This window comes from Struthio camelus, chromosome 10 (genome assembly GCF_040807025.1).
Source record: "Struthio camelus isolate bStrCam1 chromosome 10, bStrCam1.hap1, whole genome shotgun sequence".
NCBI lineage: Eukaryota > Metazoa > Chordata > Aves > Struthioniformes > Struthionidae > Struthio > Struthio camelus.
The window spans coordinates 17,426,492-17,449,845 of record NC_090951.1 but is presented as its reverse complement, the minus strand read 5'-3'; the positions used below and the strand labels follow the sequence as shown (position 1 = coordinate 17,449,845).

The 23,354-nt window shown below is 38.9% G+C and overlaps 1 long non-coding RNA gene across 3 annotated transcripts in view; it reads left to right on the top strand.

The window, feature by feature from the left end:
- LOC104146321 (uncharacterized) overlaps positions 1-23,354 on the top strand; it is a 115,383-nt gene that overhangs the window by 73,669 nt on the left and 18,360 nt on the right. Inside the window, exon 12 of one of the 3 annotated variants that reach the window (XR_011143203.1) lies at positions 8,528-8,655. The exons of the other annotated variants lie outside the window; for them this stretch is intronic. This is a non-coding gene — a long non-coding RNA (uncharacterized lncRNA). Of the gene's footprint in view, positions 1-8,527; positions 8,656-23,354 lie in introns of those variants that run through there. 3 annotated transcript variants of the gene reach the window in all.

Sequence of the window (23,354 nt, the reverse complement as noted above, 5' to 3'; positions counted from 1 at the left end):
AGTTGGGACAGGTTAGATACAAGTTACTGTCTTTTCCATAGTATCACATTAGGTGAAGCAGATCCCTCATCCCCTAATCTCTGAGAGACTTTATAACAGTGAAGGACAATTGGAACCAGCTTGATTGTTATCTCTTGCTCTAATGTAGGTGATATCCACATGAGCAAGTTTTCCTTTGAGAACTGGCTACAGTCTTATGTATTCAGGAAGGCTTGTTCAGAATTCACTGAAATGTAAACTTGTTAGTTCTATCCAAAGAAGCCAGATGAGCCCATTCTTACTTGACTTAGTTTATATTACTTTAGTAAGAGATTTAAAAAAAAAAAAAAAAACATGAAAAGCTACTCTCGAGCAAGAATAAGAGTGTCAGCATGGTCATGCATCTAAGAAAACTTTCTCTTTCAGGCAAAGCCTTGTGACACAAGACCATTGGCTCTCAATAGAGGAAAAACTTCCAGATTTTGATACAATCCATCCCATTATTTCTCCAATCCAAATGGCTTCTGTTCATCCTTTCTAGAAAGCCAAAACTGTTGTCTGCCCAAGAGAACCATGACTAAATGTCATTTAGCTTGAACCTGTGTGAAAAGCAGTGTTGGACAGTCATCATGAGTGCAAGGTTGTGAGCACTGAGCTCTGCCACCGCTCTTTATGCACGTCATGTAAAGCTTTGTTCTTTATTTTCCCTATCTTCCAATGATGCTGATGCCTTTGCTTATGAAATGTACTGGTTTATGCACTATGTAAAACAAAAAAAGAGCAAGAACAAGAAAACAATGTATGAGTTTAGGAATAATCACTTTTTAGCGTTAGGAAATAGTTCTCTGTATCCTAGGCTGCAGTAGGAGTGACTCTTTTCAATGGGTTTTTTTCTTCACTGACTTCACTGACCTAAATTAGCTGTGGATCATGCACTTTATATGTTATCTGATGTTCCTAGGATCATGTTCTTAATCAGTTAGCAGTCATAAAAATCGTGAATGTCTGTAAAATGTTGTAGAAATGGTGAACTGTAGCAGAGTATGGAAATAAGTATTGTAAGCACGGACAGCATCTGAGGCAAGAACTTTTTGGCAACTGTAACTAGCTCCAGTAAAATGGATCCTGTTCAGAATACAATAACTCTCTAACAATTCATTGTTGAATCCCTCATTTCCTTCCTAATTTTTGTTTAAATTAATTTTTATGCTGATGTGTATATGCTCTGATTCTATCACATGATCTTATTAAATCTACAATGCTGCATTTCTTATCACTTCTATTTGATTTTTCTGCGATTTTAAGCAAAATAACACAATTCCAAAAATACTTGAAAGCTGATGAATGACTCATACTGTAGTTCATTGAACACCATAAAATATTCAGTGACTCAGAGTCCTAACATAAACCAAGGATCCAAAAAAGACTCTATTGTTCACAATACAGAGGTACAAAATCCAAATACTTTTAAATCAGGTGTTAGCAGCTATTTCTGCTTTTGTGGTTGTCACTTGTCAAAATTCCAGCTAATCCCTGTGTGGATTTTTAAAACAGTGTAATAGAACCTAATAATTTTATAATAAGAAACAGTCTACTAGATTAATTTCAATTTGTAATGTTGATTAGTTTCATGCAAGAGTGTAATGATCTGGAGTGGAGGAAAATATGACACTGGAACACTGGAAATGGCTTTCAAAGCATTAAGCAGCTGTGTTATATAGTTCTACTACTTAGAATTACAATAGCAGTCTAGCTCACTTTCTGAATGATTCAGCCTTTATGGTTTGCTCACCAAAAGCTTTTATTCTCTAGGGCAAACTGATCCCTGGATATAACCCTTCTCTTTGCTCAGTCTTTGCATAACTGCCTGGTACCAATTTCTTTGCATGCAAAGTTTGTTTTCCTTGGGCAGACTTCCCCCCCACTGTTACCAAATAGGTCAGTTTCTGTCCATGACCTTGACTGATTAAAAATAAAAAATGAAATTATCTCGTATTAAAGAATCTAGCTAGATTGTGTTCCCTAAACATATCTTAGATTTTCACTTTCTTTCTGAATACTTTTGCATAGTGTTGGCTAGCTGTTTAAAAGCTAGTATAGTCTTATCCTAGCGACAGCCACACTTTATCTGTAAGTCTCTCTCTGAGTGTGTTTATTAATGAAGAACACTTAGCAGTACCTTGGCTTTAAAGGTCCCAATCACCTTTAGAATCTGTTTTCTGTGGAAAAATGATTTGGTTGCAGTTGAGGAAACCTTTACCTAAATACCTGCGAGTGGAGAGAAGGTTCTTCCCTTATTTTGTCTTCTTTTGCACTATCAGCAGCTACTCTGAGTAACATGGCAGTTTTGTCATTGTCACCAGTGACTCCAGGCACTGTGCATTTATCTTCTCATTGCCACACTTTTGTCCTCTGTCTTTTAGTGGTTGCAGAGAATGTTCCATGTTGCCATAGATATATTAGATATATTTAATTTGTAAGACTTAGCACCAAAAATTGACTTTCTGTGTTGTAGAACGTATCAAAATTATTATTAAGCCACTAACCTTTCTGTTAAAGCAGTGACTTCCCATGGGTCTGGTAAAATGGATAGTGTAGGAAATAACTTAGAAATACGCTGATCTAGAGCTAAGAATATTCTAGAAATATTTGCTCATATTTATTTCCTGTCTGAAAATGGCACTCCTATAGGGATTGTGCACAGTAATGTCAGTTACCTATGTGAGTATCTTTATTAAATGTCATGGTTCCTAATCTGCTTTTCATTTAATATCATTTTGCACTAGCATACATCTCCTGATGTGACTAGACCAACGTCCATGCGATGGTGGCATAACGGAAAGAAGAATCAGTCTGTCATTTTTGACAATTGTAGATTTCCTTTCAAACACATTAGCCATTTGAGGTGTGACCATTTCTATATATGACAGATGGATAATGTCCTTTTTGAAATAACATTGTCACAGCACTTAGTAAGGGCAGTGACAGTTAAGCTGGGATGTAAGTGATGATTACGTCTGGTTTGGGCTGAAGTTTTGTTAATGATACAACAAGGGTATTGAGAATCATCTGATTGTTTGTTCTCCCTTGGAAATACCACTGGAGAAGAAAAGGTGAATCCAAGTATCTTTTTATGAGTACTGAACAAAAGTGGGATTTGAGAATTTCATTGGTGGACTGAGTTTCTGTTTAGTAGGTAGTCTCTGGAGCGGGCAGAAAATGGTAAATATGAGGGTAAGTGACTATCACAGGAAACAGTAGAAGTATAATACTGTGTACTGCACCCAGTAGAGTTAGAACTGTCAGTCTAATACAACAGGTGTATTTCTTATGTGTAGATTTTTAAAATAAAAGATCAGCAGCCTTGTTCAGATGACTTTTAAATGTATCCATAAGCATTGATACATTCCCTGCCAAGGTGCAATATCATTGATCACAACTGGGGCTCATTGTTATTAAGGTTTCAACAACATTTGTATTAACAAGTCACCTTTGTATCGTAAAAAGGCAGAGGGTTGATAGGCATTAAAAAAACAGCTGCATCATAGCGAGCAGCCAAGAGCACAATGGGTGTCAATAGGAGGTAAAACTACTCCCGCTGAGACAAGTGAAGAAGAAAAATGAAACAGGAGGATTTGTTCCAGCAGCCTTGTCTAATTGTTTATTCCCTTCTCATTCCACCCCAGTCACTCAAGGGCTACAGCTTGTGTCATGTAAAAAAACAAAAAACAAAGCTTGGGCTGCTCAGGGTTTGTCTCACTGTAAATGAGTGGAATTTGGGTGCTGGGGAGCTGTGGGCAGAGTGACGGCGTGTTACCTTTTCCTGATTACTTACAAGGCATTTACTTCAGATAAGTGCTATGTGAGTGTATGACCTCATAAGTGGCTCCAACCAACACTAATAGTCTACTTCAGAGAGGAGATTAGGTCCCACTAATGGTGTCACAGCATGAAATAAGATGTAACATATTAACTGGGGGAGAGGGAACAGGAGGTGGAGAGAACTGAGAAAAAACAAAACAAAAAACTTGGAAAGGAAAAGAGCAACTTAAAGGTACAAAAGCACCCAGTGATATTGTAGGGTATCTGCAGCTCTTGGGTATAAAGAGATTCTGCAGGCTACTTGTGGGTGAAAGGATGTTTTAACACAATATGGGTACCGGCCTTCCTTCACTGGAAGGGATGCAAATGAAACCCAGGAGTTTGGCTGTCCTGGGTGTGTTTGTCCAGTGCAGGAAAACTCATGCACACGTCTGTGGTAGCTGAGCTCGGCTGGGTGACGCAGAGCTTGCCTGCAGCAGCGAGTCTCCGGCAGGTCTGCCTTGCCCCAGTGCCCTTCTGTGCTGTGAATGGGCAGCAGTGCCTTACTGGATTAATTATATTGGTGGAGTTACAGTGGCAGGAATATTTCCAGTCTAGATGGGCTTTTTCTCCCGTAAAGAGTTTGGTAATTCACAGAGCTCAACAAAACCACAATGCTGAGAGAAAATGGAGCCTAAAACATTTTTACTGGGAAGTCTCATTCAAATGCTAGTTGACTTAAGCCTTCTCTCCTCGGAGGCATCAGTCTTTCCCTTCATCAGGGTTATATGACAAGCTGTAAAAATGTAAACTGTCTGATCACCGGTAGCACTGAAGCTACTGTGCTTCCCTGAAAGAACAAGTCAGACATTTCCTATAATCTCCAGCAGGCTCTTTTATAACTATGAGATGCGTTTCATAAATTGAGCAAACAAAACTGTTAAAGTCAAAGGCTTGCTGTCAGGTGAAATATACCTGGTAAATTATGTTATATTAATCACGGTTATTTTATCCACTTGAGCTGGAAGAAGTGGAGCAACTTTTAACAAATTTGTCAACAATGCTTTGTTCAAGTATTCTTTCTTGGCTCTAAAATTAGTAGAAACTGGCAGCAAAATTTCTGCTCTGGTCTACAGAATTGTTAAATTTTAGAGCTGTGGGCATTGAACACATTCTCTAGTTGATTGAGTAGATGGTTGGCTCTTGCATGTGAGAAATATTTTGGCCCGTGTCATTTTTCAGATTTTACCATATATAGGAAAAAGGGTCTAGCAAATGGACAAATGGGGAAAACTACTGCCCCAGGGCTACATATATACACTCACTTTCAAGTCTGTCATGCTCCCATTAGAAGCTGGTTTATTAAACAGAAATCTTGAAGCACTGTAACGAATTTTTTGGCCTACAAAATGTATATATGGTTTTGCAATGCAAGCACGATGTAAAGTCCTGATATAGTTTAACAGATTAGCCTGAGAGAAAGTTCTCCTGAAGGCTATTTACTGTTTCTTACTGTAGTTTAAAAGCTGAGAGCACATGATGAAGAACACTGGCTTTGAGTAACAGAACACTGCACACTGTATCTACCCTTGAAGAAGAATACCTTATTTGGAGAGGGTACTAATCAGCCAGGCTCCTAAGTTCAGATAATTCCCTTTTGCCTGCACAAAAATTGTAAAGTCAGTTGAAGCTGTCAAATTTTCATTAGAAAAATGCCACATCCTGCTAGATGATGTACCTGGTTATTTCCATCTTGATTAAAGAGTCTGTGGTTGTCTGCAGCTAATACTGTTGAGAAGCTGGGTGCACTTAACTGTAGACTTAATTGTTGCTAATGGAACACAGGGCAAGATCCAAAAAGGAGAGAGCTGCCTAAATTCCCCTAAAATTTGACCTAATTCAATATCCATATTTCTCTAAGGTTTCACTTATAGACCTACTCAGAAGGACAGTTGTACATGCCTAGAATAGCTGCCATCTTGTCTGAGCTGTGTATTTTAATGTGTCTCATACCTAAATTTGTTAGGATTCACAGACTTGTCAGCCACAGGCCTAAATTCCCTGTGAAGCACGTGTTGGTAGGTGCACTCAGAAAAAGACAGAAATAAATACAGAGCTTCAGTTTGTTTCATTTTGTCTCGTGATTCACAAGGTGTGAGCAAGAGGGAGAATATTCTGAGCTGAGTGATGCAAAGCCCTTTGGGAGCACTGTAGTGCCAGTACCACCTAGGTTATTTATCTACTGACTCTTCAGAGGGGAAAAAACAAAACAAAACAGAATTGGTTCCAGCAGCAAAACCAGAACTAAAATCCAGAAAGTATCCTGTAGAGTGGCACCTCTGTCTCACTCCAGCCTCCCTCTAAGGGAGGGATGTATCCAAACACCCTCGAGGTGAGGAGGGGTGGGATCCAAGTATGCCACTACATGGATGAATGCCTCAGCCGCTGGACTGCAGTATGAAACGCAGTCAGGAGCACAATTTACTCTGGCAGCTGTCATTGCACAAGTAAGTTATCTCGCCTTCTAATCATGATACTGAGTTTGTAAGAGAGATGGGGCTTTCAGACATATCTCCAGCATCGCTTGCAGACTGCTTTCGTTGACTGTAGTTTAGGGCAGTTAGTGCACTGTGTTACAGGCATTGGAGTTGGACATGGCAGCCTGGGTCTTGGTGTGGTTTGATAAGGTATCTGCTACTCAGCAGTATTTTCTCTGGATAGGTTTCTGGTGATAGGTGAGGATACTTCTCAAAGTTCTCTGCTGACTTGAATGTTTTGCAGTCTAAAGGCAGTGAATTTGGTCATCTCCACACTTATTGTACTGGTATTCATATACTAGCTTTCTTAACAAGGTACCACTACATAGTTAGAGCAGAGATTGGGCATGGGAATCCCAGCTCTCATTGATTTGCTGTGTGACCTTGAGCAATACATTGAAACTCTGTGGTTCGCTGCCTCCTTTACTAAATTGCGATAGTGTTCCATAGTTCCTGAAATGTCATGAAATACAATTGAATGTGTTTTATATATTTATATATATTTATATATTTTATGATATGAACTATACTATAGACAGTTGCCACATTTCTTGCATCATTTTCAGTCTCAGGAAGGCATTGCAAGAGCAGTGTGCAGAAGCCCACACTTCTACTGCTATAGATTTTTGCCACATTTGCTTCTCTTTGGGGGACTAGAAAACTCACTGTCGTTTACTGATTTCATTCTCATCTAATTTCCTTCTTGGCAACGCTATTAAAAAGTAGATAGACAAAAAGGAAGAGGTCTGCTATTCTAACTTCTGTGCCAGATGAAGAGAGAAGACGTTCTCAATCAAATTTGTAAGCTTCACATATTTCTATGAATGTACCCAAATTTCATGAAGTAATAGGATTAGAGCATCGTTCCGGCAGAATACAACACCATTCTTTATTGAAGCTCCATTCAATATATCTGCTGCGGGTTAAGAACTGATCACTGCTCCCAAGACTGTTTGAAACACTCTGGCCACTGACCTCAGTTGTTACCACCCTCATTTCCCAATATGCCACAGATTTGTACTTACACTCTCTCTGGGAGCTCTTGAAGCTGCAGGAGGCTGGACGTGACATTGGCTCTGATCCCAGTGCCCTCACACATGACCCCAATCAGCTTCGCTACAATTCTCATGATACCCACAGGATTTCCAGATGGAAGGAGAAAAATAAATGTTATCAGCACAATCCAAATGGAAAAGGCTTTTTTTTCCTTTTTTTAAACCATAGACAATCTCTACTTTGATGCTGATATGCAGAGGGTAATTCATCTTTTTCCATCAGAATATCTCACTTTATTAGAGCAGGGGAAATATAACGGGCTTACTTTGATTGTCAGATTCCTTTTTTTTTCCCTTTTTAAATGGGAAATAATGCTAAAAGGACTCATCTTTTATTCTTAATGTAGCTTATGCTTCTCATCAGAACTGACAGTTCATGATATGGAAAGAATTGGTCATAAAATCTAAGGCTAACCTGTGCCTAATAGTAAATACTTGTTTCAACTAAGCTAAAATGACAATTGTAGTTATAAGTGACTCCAAGTCTCAAGTTCAAGTAGCAAGGAATAATATTTTCTCCCTAGAAGCAGCTGTATGAGACTATAGAGGCACCTTTTAATAATATAGGAAAGGATATTTCATAATTTTTTAGCTGTCTTTTACAACATTTTTAAGTACATTGAAAATAAAAACTTCTGCAGAAATCGATTGGCCGTATTCTGTGTTTGCATTCACAAGTATGAGTTGCCATCATGCCTTACGGGTATAGATGTGCCTGGACTTCCTCTGTAAGCAGCCATGACTGAAGAGAAACTTTTTAAATGAATCTATAAAAAATAATATCTTTAGTTTCTCACAAAATGTTACTGTAAATTAGAGCACTTAGAGCTTTTGAGGAATTTTGATTCGCCTATTTTTTGTTATATGATCTTTACAGGCAGATGAGGTCACAAGTAAAATGTAATTAATTTATTCCTTATAATCAAATTTTCCTATTTCCTTTGATGTGGAAATATATACCATGGTAATTCTAATAAAATATGCTTTCAAAATAGGAAAGTATTTGCCACACCTTGAAATAATATCATGTGAAGTGTCTAGTTATCGTTCACCAGCAATCATTTGCCAATGTCTTCATCTCATGAAAACAGTTGAATACAGTCATTTCTGCATTTTCAAAAATTGATTTTTTTCCCTGTCTCTTTCCCCTCACAGAACCTCTCACTTCCACAGTATCTTATTAAAAGATGAACACTGCTTTATATTGAACAGATTGGAGACAGTAAAACCAATATAACTTCACAGGAATAAGTGAGCAGAGTGGCAATTCACACCTTCTCTGCAAAAAGGTATCTTTATTAAATGATAAACTGGAAAATTTGGATACGGATGTGTTGCACTGATAGCCCCTGCATCTGAATCTTCTGCTTTTTAAGGGAATATAAAATTCACTCTTGTGCAGAAAATCAGTAAAAGACCAACTGGAGTGAAGTAGCCTATCTGCCCTACAACATACAGTAGCCTGATCATTAGCAAGACAAGTTTCTCATCAGCACAGGTCCCATCCCTCATGTGACAGGACCCCTTTGAGGGGGTCATCAGGACGTCTTTTCTCCATGCCAGTTCAATCCTTACCTTGCCTGCTAGCGTTACCAAGAATGCCTTGAATTAGTAAAAACTGTGATTAACCACCATTTTTTTAATCAGGTACGCTAACATCAAACATGCCTTGTAAATGTACTAACAGCACCCTCAGAACAAATTTGTTTTATAGGTAGCAATTAAAATAAATATTTAATCTGTCGTCACACAAATTGTGGCTGGTTGAGCACAATACAACTGTATTAATCATCTCAAAACAATGATGTAAATAACTCATCAGCCCAAAAACTAAAGCTGCTTCAGTTTCCCTATAAATTATGTAGTAGCAATCTCGCTAACATCTTACCAGCCACCCTGTTCCCTCCTTACTGCCTAGTAAATGCTGTGGACGCTGAGAGAGTCTCTTCAGGATACAGATGACATAAGACACCGATGAAGACTTTCTTTGATTCACTGCTTTCAAAGTTCCATTAAAGATAACAATTCTTGGAACTATTAACAAAGCAGAACTTTTCAGTGGTCACTCTGTTGCATGCAATTTTGGTAGGATAAACAAACAGGGTGGGCAGCAATTGAAACTGGATGCTTAGAAAGCGAGTGCATGTCTTCCCTGGCTCAGCCCAGTATCTTTAGATGCAAGACAGCATTCACTTCTACTAAGGCAAAGGCTTATTGTCATGTACGTCTGTTTGCAAGAAAACTTGAAGTTTTGGCTGTTGCTTCATTAGAGTAACCTCTGGTGAGGGAATCTATCTTGAGTATATGAATCGTCAGCAGCATCCCAATTTTGCAGTTGTAACTATGCCATACTGAGACAAAGCTGTATGCCAGCTAAGCAATTTACTGAGTAAATGTTTAGTGCCTGAGTTCACACATAGCCGTGCACATGTAATTTGTACATGCAAGTCCTTCTGCTAAGTAACACTAAGGTTTAACAGTGTTTAGAATTAGGGCCTGAAATGAACATTTCCTCCCTGTTCCTACTCCTCCCAACTCCAAACCAGTGACGTGTGAAATAAGCAATGTGCTGAACTGTAGAAAACTATCATCATCACCTCACTTTTTTTTAATAACCACCAGGTATTTTTACTGCCAGATACATGCTGGGCTTTTGATGACATTTATATGACATACCCTGGCCAGTGAGATTAATCACAGATCCGTGTTCTTTAAAGATACCCATGAGGATAGACTTCTGCGCCTGCTTTCAATGTAAAGATGGTTTTCCCAACTGCAACTCACCACATTGCATGTTCTTGCAAACCTTTCACTTTTAACATGTCTGCTTAATAAAAATGCTTTCCCTGACAGTGAAAAATTGGACCTATCAATATGTTACCAGACCACGTTTCCAGTGCGACCATCTAGACTTCAGAGAGCCACTACACTCAGTGAGAGGCAATGATGCTATTACAGCCTGACAAGGGCATATTGAGATGCTTGGGTATATATGTCACAAATTCTCTTATAATTTTATCTTTTAGAATGGGCCTTGCAGTAGAAATAATTAGAAAGTGATGTTAATAGGGCATAGCAGGGCTCACTCTGAGAGCTCAGAGAAAGAGCAGAAATTATGAGTAAGTGACCGAAAGATAAATGCATGCGTTTCCATTCCGGTTAAAAGAAGCCACAAGTAAATGCACTGCCAAAACCAAATAGGTTACACTTCAAATGGTGTTTTTAAAAGACAAAAAAAAAAGTAAATCAGTCTTACTTTGGCAACCCTCAATAGCTCTGCCGGGGACGTCAGCAGTGCTACCACTTAACTGCGTTATAGTTCATCTCAAACGCTTTGCAAGCTGTCCTAGCCTGCTGTCCTAGCCAAAAACAGCTATCCTAGTGGCAGTCCCAAGGAATGGACAAATACTGTTCTGCGCAGCATCGTGTTTAAGTGAGAGCTGTTAATCACTGCTGCTGAAATAAACTGTGCTCTTACAGGAAGTGCCCCAGGCTCCTTTGTCCCTGTGCAGTACAGATGAGCTTCAGCATGTTATGATCTCACTGAAGAAACTTGCATGGAGTGCTGGACAGAAACACTAGATATAGTCCCTTGGCAACTGCAGAAGCCACAGTAAGATAAGGGTATCTTCTTGTCCTAGTCCTTCACAGAGGGTATTGCTTTACTGCAGTCCAAATATCAAACATTTGAATTTGGAAAATATTTTGGAGGATTGAGGCTTTTGTGTCAGTGCAGAATGGGGGAAGGGAGGAGGAGGAATCAGAAGAGCATTAAGTCAACAGGACCCACCACTGTTTTGCTTCCTCTGAACTGCCACTGGTTTAGGTACGTGTCTGGCATGCACAAGATGCAGATTCAGAATTGAGCAGTACCGGGAGCTGCCTGCGTGTCTCCAAACAATTGCTTAAATCACCAGTGTCTTGACTGTTCCAGTGTGAACCTGACTCGTGTTGTGCCCCGGGAATCAGGAATTCAATGCATTGCCAGCAGCAGCTCAGGACACTGGCTTCCCTGGAGGGAACACTTATCCTCTGCACAGTCCTCAGCCATATGCTCCAGGATCCAGAATCTCCATGGCCTGGAGCACCTGCTCCCCGCACTAGGTAACAGTATAGGCAAAGTTTGTGCTCTGCTTTGGCTGCATAGCCTAAATCATTACCTAATGCACAGGTTATAACAGAGCAATGATATATTCAGAATTGGCTTAGGCTTTTTAAATGCAAATTAATAGTCAAGTAATAATTAGATGCATTTGCCCCTGCATGAGAATAGCCAAATGTTGAGTCTGTTCTTCCAAAGCTGAAGATCTGCTGTGTGCATTACAATGCCATTTAATAGTGCACACACAATAGTCATATAGCTTAGCCAGGCAACACTGCTAAGTCAACTGTGCACTATAAGGCCTTGCTTCCTTTCTCATGGCTCTCTTGCCTTTGAAGTTAAGCTGCAGCAGGCTCAGCTGTGCTCAGCAGGAGGGCTGAAGGTTTGAATATTCAGATTTCATCTCTGTTTATAGAGTGGCCTTTTGAGATGTAGGAATTCTGTTACAATGTCCAGTTTCTAGGGGAAGGGTTGCTGAGGTTGTTATTGTGTCTCAGGGAGCTTCAGCCATTATCCAAACTGCTGCAGGCCCCTTGTGCTCATGGCAGACATTAATGGCCATGTGGATCCAGCAGCATAAGATCAGGTACCTCTAACAGACCTTTTTGATCGCTCCTATGGTTCTACTTCTGGTTGTTTTGTAGTGGCAGCATGCTGCAGCAGGCAATATTTAGTCTATTTAATTTTAATTTGGGTTGGTTTAAAGTTCATTTGAGTGCACTGTGGCTCTCTGCAGTAGCTGACTCACTTGTGCATGAAGTCTGCTTGGTTTCCACCAGGACAAAAGGTGTGAAACAATAATTTAACATGGGGACCATGGATTTCCTAAGCTCATGCAATATTCTCATGTAGACGTGTGTAATAGCCCAATTAAAGAGTGCCCAGGAAGGGAAAACTGATGAGCTTCTGCCTGAACCATCCTTTCATTCCAAGTCCAGACAGGCAGAAAAGAACTAGTATAATCCTACCAAATGATTTGGGAAGGTCACATTTAAGTCTCATAAAGCAGAACCCTGGAAACTCTCCTGTTATCCAGAAGACTGCTGCATGGCTCTGTGAGATAGATAGGACTAGGACTGAGGCTGCTGCTTCTTATAGAAGATGTGCTGTGTAGCCCTATTATAGCAGAATATGCAGTGATAAAAGAACACATCGCTGTCCTGTTTGCCTCATGAAGGGCCCCCCCCCCTTTTCCAATTACAGAAAAATTAACAGCTTTCAAGCACTATCTGACAGTTAGTGCAGCCGGAGGAGAGGCAGGCTTGCCAAGCTGCTTGTTTCCTGTCAGCAGAGGACGGCACTTGCTGCAGTTTAGCTGGGGCGGCCCTGGAACTCTCTTCTGTCTCTGGCCCCTGTGGCAAGGCACAGGCCTCCCCACAGTTATTCACGCCCTTTTCCCTTCTTTTGCGGGCAGTTGTTTCCTATTCTTTGACGAGTGAGTAAGAACAGAAAGATTGAACTGGACCAGCTGTTCTAGCACTGGATAATTTGAGGGTCTATGCTGCATAATTAAGGGGTAATATGCTACTTGTTATTTAAGGTTGTGCTATATGTTTAAAGCTGCCACCTTAGACTCCCCCTGCTAGCGTCAGTGGAGATTTATAAACGAGTGAACAGACTTACACTACCTTATCATACACTTTTGGAAACCCATCCTCCTGTAAATTGTGGGCACTACCCATAATAAAATGCTGCACAGGACTGTGTACAGGTGTGGTGCTATATAGAGCAATTTACTGTATATGCATAGAGCTGTAGATATTTGCTTGTCTCCAAGCTTTTTCTTTATCTCTTTTATCTTGTGCAAAATAACTAAGCAGCCTAACGTCACAATACAGGTGTCATTTACTGAACAGTACAGTACTGAACCGTCAGTCTCCGATAGAGGGGACTCAGTATTGAGCCAACTGTGAATCAAAGCACCTGCTATTAAAGTCAGCACATTGAAGCGGGATTCCATTGATCTGCTGTTTGGGTTTCTTAATATTCATAAAAATACATTTCTTGAGGCAGCAGGGATAGCAGTGAAAGGAAGGACAACTAACATCCGCATCTTCTCCATGTGATTGGAGTATTTGCATCAAATACTTTATTATGAAGGCTGGAGAACAAGAAAAGCACATTCAGCGTCATATGTTATGGCACAATCCCTCTCTGGTGGAGCAAACAATGGGACCATTATACAAGCTGACATATTTTTTGTTTCTAATATATTCTGCTGCTTTGTTTCTGTGTGTGCTTAAATAGCAGGCACAGATGTACTGTTTCCAAAGGTCTTTGACTTGTCATGAGAATACTGTCTTTACCAGTAAAATAAATTGATTACTAGTGACAATGTTAACTATTATACAAAGAACACAGCTCTGGTGGCCTTTGTTAGATGTTAAAGAAAAGGTGATTATTTCTTCCTTATGACAGTTTGAAAGGTTTGCCATGTGGATATTGAAAGATTTTACTCATGAATATGCAGAGATATGGCAACAGGCCGGGTAGCCAGCTCTTCAAATTGACCGTTGGCTGTGATTGAGTGAGGAGATGAAGAAAAACATGAGACAAACACAAAATGTACAAAACTGGCATGGGAGATGGTTTTTAAAGTATTCAATTGTGCGAATATTGTGACATATCAGGCTTCTGGTGTGGTATCAGATTGATGACATAATTACAGGAAAAATAATGCCAACTGGGAGGATGCACAGTGCATCAGGTTCATGGTAAGGCCACCAAATTCTTTAATAATATTTATGCCTAGGGATTATTATTTTATTCTATATTCTTTAAGCCCTCTGAGCAGTGACATCAGGAAACTAACTTGTGACACTTCAAGGCAGTATAGCTTTCTTACCAACAAGATGTGTTGTGATTTTTCTGGGAAGCTTTGTAGTTGCAGAAGAAAAACCCCAACAACCCATGCAGGGGGTACAGCATGTTATAGAGCAGAGAAATTAATGAAGAGTAAAAAAATAGATACAAAATGCCTACTTGTTGTATTAGAATGGCTTTTCACAAATCTTTTCTTCCGTGATGTGGAAAATTATAAAGGACCCACTGAGAGTGAAAATTTTACTAGAACTTTTACATTTGTGCAGGTTGCTGCTCTGAAACGTATTCAGAAAGTTCTCTTTCTACAGATCTCATGTACAAATAATTTGGGATCTTTTCCAATCTAATTTAAACTGCTACAAATATTTTGTTTAATGAGATTGGAAACTATCCATTTGCTCCCCTTAGAAAATGCTCGGAGTTCTCCCTTGATTGCAGTTCAGATCATGCTGCTAAACACCAATTTAGAACACAAATCAGGCTGCTTGTTGATTGCAGTTCAATTCATGCTGCTAAATGCCAGTTCTCTGATCAGCAAGATGCTGCTCTACAGACTATGACCTGGGCCTCCCAAAGCCGTTGTTGCATTGTTTTCACATAGGTTGCATTACTAAAATTAGATCCACCCTATCAAATCGTAATTAAGGATATGGTGTTTACTTGATCATACAGCAAACCTGCCCTTTTTCATTCAAAAGGGTTTTAGTATTAGTGAAAGCTATGCATTCCTTTGGCACGTGTAAACTGGCTTTATTTTAAATTATTAACTCTTGACCAAATGTCTATGACATCGTTAGTGCATTTAATCTTCCTCTTGGTTAGAAGTCTTCTTCCTGGATGAATTGTCAGGTTACTTAATGTTTTTTGATTTCCCTTGCTGTCTTATTGCTGCTAGTTGTCAAAATTGGTCTTTTGGTCAAGGTGAAAGAGAGGGAGACAGACTCTTTCCTAAAATCTTGTCTCCCCATTTCAACATCTTGATGATGAGGCGTGTTTCTTCCCCTTTTGACCATTAACTCCTTCTGGGTGTTGTGTGGTCCCATCTACCCCATTTCACATCAGCACTCTGGGATCTGATTCCTGTTATTGCCCCAGCACAGTTTGTCCCTTCCTAGTTTACTGTACAATGCCTCCTTCCCAGCATCTCTGTAAGTAATTAGTAGCAATCCATGTGAGTGCTCTGCAACCCTTGCTTGTGGCATGCTCACCTCTGAAAATGAGTTTGCCACAGAAATTTGACCTTCCACAGAAATTTCCAGGAGAGAACATGGCACGTTTCCCATATTCATTCTGTGATCATTGGGTGAAATGTGGTGAATAGCACAAGTTGCTAGTTGTGATTGGTTTCTTCTTGCCAGAAATATGTTGTACCTGACCAAATGACCACAGTCAGCTATATTTCACTTTCACAGCCTCTTCCACCTTCTGATAAGACAAGAATCTATAAATCACAGCATGCTAGTTCTGCAGAGTCTCAGAATTATTTCAACAAGACCTACCGCTTTCCCTAAGACAGTGTAAAGCCTGATTTTTGAAAATGTCAAGATTATACGCTCCCAGTGGACAAATACTGAGGTCAAGATTCTTTGCTCCCTTTGAAACAAATTCTTAGTCTATAAAAGCTTTGTTGTATGTAGTAGATGTTCTTGAAAAATCTCTGTACATTTCAATCTAGAGAAACATCCAAAAATATGACTTTACTAGGGTATTTCATTACTTACTCATACGTGCGGCACTGGTCATGGGGACCCCCAAATACTTGCCACCTGCTGGAAAAGGTTTGATTGCAAAGTTTCTAAAAGTGGGATTTTTTAATGCAAAAATTTATCTAATTCACAGACTGTCTTGTATCTTTATTCCTCTCACCTCCCAATTCCATGTTGCTTAAAACTTTGTATGAATTTTGTTGCACTTTATGGGCCATAGAGGTGTCCCCATATGTTTTAGGAAGATTGGAGGATTGCTTCCTCTGGTTCTCTTCTTCATCATGCTGCGCTTCTTGTAGTTTTCCAGCCTTTCTTAGGTATTTCTTAAGTTGATTCTTTTCTGACTTTTAAATTTAAAGTCAGCCAAACTTCTTCCCATGCTTCTGCCCTATTCCTAATCTGACTTCATATCTATGTCCACTCTGCTTCTGCTGACAGATGCTCTCAATCACTTGCGCCAAAGTCCTTTTGCTTAAAGTAGCCTATTATACCTGGTTAATGCAAAATGTATCATAAATAGCAGCAATTAAAAAGGAATAGATATCCAGCCAAAGCAAGAAAGTAAACAATCTTTGATACATCCTCTCTGCACTATTCTGCTGCTTAATAAACCTGCTTTACTCTGTATGTTTTCGAATTGGTAAGAATTTATTATACAGAATATAAAACGCGTCTTACTGAAATCCCACAGAGACTTGGATGGGACAGAACCTGAACTGCATGAAAAATGGCACATGATATTAAAGGAGCATGAGACCAAGTTTGCTTTGTCGTAGCAATTTCTAATCAGGGCTTATGTATCATTTGGTTGTATTAGTAATGAAAATATTCTCATATGAAATAAGAGAAAGCATAAAATGTTCATTCAAAAGCATCTACCAGCTGCATATACTGCATTAATATAAAGACTGATATACCTAATCAGGGGTTCACATTTCAAACCAGCAGGCCTAACGGCTTCTCAGATATAAGTAAATGAAAATTCATGATTCTGTATTGTGCCCAAGAGCCAACTTTACTGCTATTGCTATATAATTATTTATAGCTGCAAACTATCAAATGGAATTGCTTACCACCACCTTACTATATGTGGTAATTGATGTGAAGTGAGGCATTGCGTCCCCTGCTGACCCTAGCATACTGAGAGTCAGATGGATTATATCTAACTCAATTATGATTGATAATATCAAAATCTGTGAGGCACAACATGGTATAACAAGCTTTCTAAGTGTATCTATTGATTGTTTCTATGTGCGTGTGTGTGCGCGCGCGCATGTGTTTTCCAAGACTGTTGCAATGGAACTGTCTCTAGGGAAAAGAAGAGTGGTATTGCTAACAATTTCCATGTGTAAATATCTATTTCTGATGGCTTAACTCACTCTCATTGCCTCGTAGGGATTGCCAGAATTTCTACCAGAAATGCCTGGTTTCACTGGCTAAGAGTCTTGCTGCAATAAGAAAATTTGCCAGTATGTTTGGTGGGGTTCAAAAACCAAAGTATTATGTGATCTGTACAGCTGTGATTAGAGTAGAACAAGTGTTCCTGTGTTCTAGTTCTTGATTTTTCTGCTGCTGGCATTCGGTCAGTCTATCAGAGCACAGCAGCAGCTATGCTCTACGCAAGTATCTAGCCTTACATCCTGTCTCCTGCAGGTGTTTACAAAAAAACCCAGAAGGCTGGGGCAACCAAAGTGAAGCTTTCCCCATTGTATTCTCACTGTTTCCAGCGATCTGGAGTTCAGCGACTGTTGTTTACACTTGCTCCTTTGTATTTAATAGTCCTTGATGGTCATTTTTTGTCTGAATTTTCTCCAGTCACCTTCTGAACCTAGACACAATGTTAACGTCCAAATTTTGTAAGGAAGTCTGTTTGAATTAAATAACAACTGGGTAAGAGATAATGCTTTTAATTTCTATAAACCTGCCACCTGATAATTTTACTGGTTGGTCCTTATTTAATGTGTTATGAGAAATGGTAACTATTTATTCCCAATTTCCCTTTTCTATATTAAGGCATGTTTTTATAGACTCTCTTACATCCTCCTTCAAGCTCTCCTTTGTTAAGCAAAGGAATCCTATCTATTTAATTTTTCAGTAACCATTCCGAAATTTTGCTTGTGCTTGTTGCTTTTCTTTATACTATTCTGTAATATCATGTTTGAGATGGAACAACCACGAAGTATTCAAGAACTGGGGGTGCTGTGCATTATGTTTCCTCCATTCCTTGCCTAACATGCACCTGAGTTAATGTTTACTGTCCATACTGACTCTGTCGCTTTGCTAAGTGATAATAAATAATTTAGAGCCCTTTACTGTGTTTCTGGTTAGGAGTATTGTTTTCTCTTCCCTTCCCTCCACCTATGCAATAGTTTCTTTTATTAGCATCTTATCTGTCTTTTATCGTCTTTTTCTTCTATCACTTTGGTGAACAACATGCGGGATGGATGTATTTATATGCTGGGGGAGAGCTTTTATTACTTTGCCTTTTTTATGATTTCATTTTAAGATTTGTGGTAGCCTGGATGCAACATAACTCATTCAATAAGGCCTGGGAAGTCTACAAGGCGTCTCACTGGCTTATTCTATAAACTAATTTTGCCAGTTGGCACGCAAAGACTGAATTCTTGCAACATTATAAAGCTGCAACAACTGAGAGTGCAATTGCTGTGCAGTTGGAACAGTTTGTTACTATTGTCCTCCAGGTATTTGGCAGCTGATAGGAAGACCTACAGGCAAGTTCTTAGTCAAATTATAAGGTGAAATCTGGATGGCTTCATGGAAAATAATAATTATAATTCCAGGTACTGACATTTTTTATAGATTTTCATTCACTGAAATGAATGTTCTTGTTATTCTTATTGGTAACATGTACATTCAGTTTCCTTACAGAGTTTCTGAATGTTCCTCCTCTTTTTCTCAACCTCTCAGGACTTTCCCAGGGCTGCACAAAGCAGTCACGGAGCTGACCTTACTAACCTGGTTTTTGCATAGCACAGCATCTGGGCTACAGGAAGTTGGCTTAGTAATGTTACCCTGCTCCCTCTAAGAATATCCTTAGGAGTTTGGGAATGTGTCCCAATCCAGGTATTACCTACTGTCAGGCAGCCCTTTTGGGTCAGTTATAAATACAAGTAGTCCTTAGTTATTTGTAGCCATTTTATTATTAAAGTAGATGAAAGTTTCAGTTGCTCTCGCATCCTACCAGACTGGCCATATACCAAACCTCTTGGGCAGATAAAAACATCTGAGTCAATGCAAGTTCTTAGGTCCATGGAATTTCAAGAGCACAGATCAGTTCAGATGAACTATCAAAATATGAAATGACGTAGAAAAATAGTTTATTATTTTCCCCTAAAGTAATTTTATTCATAAAAATCAGATAATCTCACTATCCTTTAGTTATTACTTAACTGTATTTATATGGATAAATAGGAAGAGTTGAAGAGGTTGCATTATAAGCAGTACCTCCAAATTGGCTCTTTCCATAGCAATCAACATCCTAGTGACTTAAAGAAATAAGCCCCAGTATTAGAAGACTCGATATCCATTGATGTACATTTTCCTGATACATCTGGTGCAAAAATGATTATAATACAACACCAATTTAAAGACGAATGCATGCTTATTTTATGGCTCCTGTCTTCAGAGAAGGGAGGTATTAGTAACTCTATTGCTGTTACTTTTTAAATCTAAACTGAATAGCGTTTACTTGGGCTTCATCCTCAACGCCTTCTGGGTTCTGGTATCTCCTCCACCAAGTCCTGCACTTTTCCTTTTGCTTTGTTTTAAGGAAAGATGCCGTTGTTCGTTTTGTGCTCTTAAAGAATATCACCCAACCTAGGAAGTGGATGGAGCTGCATTTCCCAACTTCTGTCATTCAGGGCAAAATTGTCCTTCTTTGAATGGGCCATCAAAGGTAAGATGTAGCACTTCAAATTCAACTCCAGATGGCACCTAGCAAGTAGGTATCTGGCCATGGGATTCTGAAGTACTTTAGACCAGGTAACTTTCATGCTTCTATGGCATATGACATGGAGTGCACGTGCTACTGGGTGACCCAGTGTTTAAGAGTGATTCACCACTGGAAATAGTCTTTGAAATTCATAAATTCAAGGCAAGCCTGTTTTACGGGGACTGATAGTGCTGTATTAGTTGCTGGAAGTTAATGAGGTCCTGTGTTTGAGTACAACCAGATTAAAATGAAAAACGAACCACATTACATTCTGTTTCGACAATTATTATCAGTTGGTTGTAATATAAATATGCAAATTTTTCAGCTTGAACTTTAACATCCTCTGTAGAGACCATTCATCTCTTTAAAGTATTAATTTAAGTTGTAAAAGGATCCATACATCACTGCATGTCATTTTGAAAACAAATATTAATCAATTTTACACTCTGAATTGCCACTGTGCAAGTGTAATGTCCATTATTTTGGAGTAAGTCAGTGGCAAGAAATTTACATATTCATCCTTGGCTTAAGAAATCATATGATAATACAAGTACAACACAAGAAATTCAAAAGACTTAAGACCTTATCATCATCTATTCCATGGCGAAAAGCCTGCCTCTGCATTCTCAATGCATTGGTATGCAGATTAGGAATATATGTCTCATTCCTATCAGTATAACCTTGAAAGCTGGTGACAGCTGAAGTGTAGTCATAAGTTTTCTCTCCCACCAAAAAAAATAGAAAGAGAAAAGGTAACAAAATGAGTGTGAAGGATACAGCAGTTTCAAGTTTTAGGATAAGCTTTTTGGTACTGTATCTGATCACCTAGGTAGAGTGTACTTTGTAAGTACATAGGTTGAAAATGCATTATCTCTAGATTTAACTAGAGTCATAGTTGCAATTGCGTCTTTGCTACTAAATTTGAGTTTGTATTTGTAATATGACAGAGCTAAATCATTTTTTATATTAGGTTGACACCGTAGCAAATACCTGAAGGTATTTGCTTTATAAATATTGTGAAAGATAACAAATTTTGTATCAACTCGCTCCTACAGAAGGGAGACGTTCTGGCTTCCTGCTGAGTGCAAGCAGTCCCATCCAAACACTGTGCTCAAAGCCTGCTGTCTTACTGAACTAAGAAGGAAGTGACTGTGATTGGCTTGTTCCTCTCTTTCTTAAGAGGGAATTATAGAGACTGAATTATTATTTTACAGTCAGAATTAAAATATGAAGACAGAAGATAGGGAAAGTTAAATCTTGCTAATATTTTTCTGTTACAAGTGTATATTCCCCCCTACTCCCACCCCAAAAGCAGCTGCTCTTTCTCTCATTCTTGAATCTGTCCGTGATGAAGATATCCCAGGTAACTCCAACCAGATTGCTGCTTCCACTTAAGGAGAACAAGTAACTGTTCTAGTTGGAACTGGAGGTGCCAAAAATGCCATCACTGAGCTCCAAGAAGACTGACTGAGAAAAAAATAGCAGTGCAGGTATCCCCCCTCATAGCTACCTCATCTTTGTTAATTATGCGAAACCAAACTCTTGTTAACATTGTTGGCCTAGCAGAGGTTATACATAAGCTCCCTCTAGTGGATTTGTAAGCAGGAATTTAAAAGAATACATATCTTTTCTCCAAATATTTTCTGTCACTGACTATGAACATGAGAATAATAGAAACACTATCCTGTTCCCATGTAGCTATCTGTTGTTATCTGTGTCCTCCTGCTTTGTACCGCAGGAAAGTCTGCGAAGGATTGTTGGCCGTAAACCTGTGGTTGTAAAGCAAGAGGACTGCACTGTTTCTTGGCTGGGCTTGGGCTTGTCATTCTTCATCACTCCTTGGCTGGGTCACTGTGATTGCTGCTTCAGAATACTGATATTTCTTAATCATCTCCCTTTGTTTTCCGGTTAAGTGACTGGCTGAATAATTTGCTACACATTCTCTGTCAATGCAATATGTTGTGAAAGGAGAGCTGAAACAATACACATGCTCTTACTTTCATAAATTTGTCATTACAGCATGATCAGATCATTTGCACTTACCCTGGTTTCGCATAGACTAATTCCATCTTCTTGAGGGAAAAAAAAAAAAAGTGCTCAGTTACAGTGCTCTGTCTGTTTTCCTGGGTGTTTACTTAGGCCAAAACTGCAAGGGAAATGCGCAGACACTTGTTCCTTGTTTGCACAGTTCATGCAGGTCTGAGGAAAATCATAAAGAGTGCATGTGCAAATGGCCAGATTAAAAACACAACAGTACATCAGATATGTCAACTGGATTTAGGATTGTAACAGGCATGTAAGCAATTATGGTATTTGCTAGTTCAAAATACTCACATGAATGAACCCACATTATCTTCTGAAAAGCATAATAATATGTAATTGCAGTAACAATTCCTCTTCCATTATCTCCTAGACATCAACAGTGCATATGTTCTATAATATCCCACGCAACTGATAGCAGGCAAGCTCCTCTGTAAGAGAAGTACTCCCAGATGTGGTAAAGTCCCAACACTATGGCTGCTACCTAATATTAAGAAATTACAGTAGAAATGTTTCAATAACAAAGTAGAAGCACTTCAGTTTTTATGTGGCATAGATTATATAGATTATATAGATTATATAAAGCCAAGCAGCTTTATAGAGTTCTAAATCTTCATTCAGTGCCCCTTTGCATCATTTGAATTAAGATTTAAACCTCAATAAAACTTTCTGAGTGCTTGTGGCCATCTTTGCTGTATACTAATCAAAGTGGGGCACAAGCAGATGAATGCACTGTAGTACACCTAATGATGAACGCTCTATCTAGTGACGTTTTCCTTTGTAAGATGAGTTATCTTAAAGGCTCTTTTCATGGATGGTGCTGCAGTGTTCTTAGAAACAGGCATTTATATCCAGTTTTTATGCAACCCTTTAAACGGATTGCTTAGGTTTTTTCCTGTCATGTTTATTTGCCTTGTAACTGTTTTGAATGAATTTCTTATGAGGAAGAAGTTTGCAAGAGAATAATAAGAAAGAAATGAAAGCTAATATTTACAGGGAAAGATCACCTTCCAGAGCATTCTAGATCCATTTCCTTGTTTGCTTATCAACCTAAAACAATTAAGATATTATAGTGCAGTGAGTTTTGGCATTGAATTAGAAGCTTAAATGAAATTCAAACTCTAGGTAAGATATTGGCTGGGAAATTCAACACATGCCCATGCACAAATGCTCACACAAGATATGACCGAGTGGAATCTGAAAGAAACTGTATTGTGAAAATATGCTGCTGACAGAGTGTATGTATTCTTTCAGAAATACAATCATTCATTCAAGAAACAATCTGAAAAAAAAAAAAAGAGCTAGTAAGTGAATTCTGAAGTGCATTTGGTGTTTGGATCCTCTTGTATCTGAAGAGGA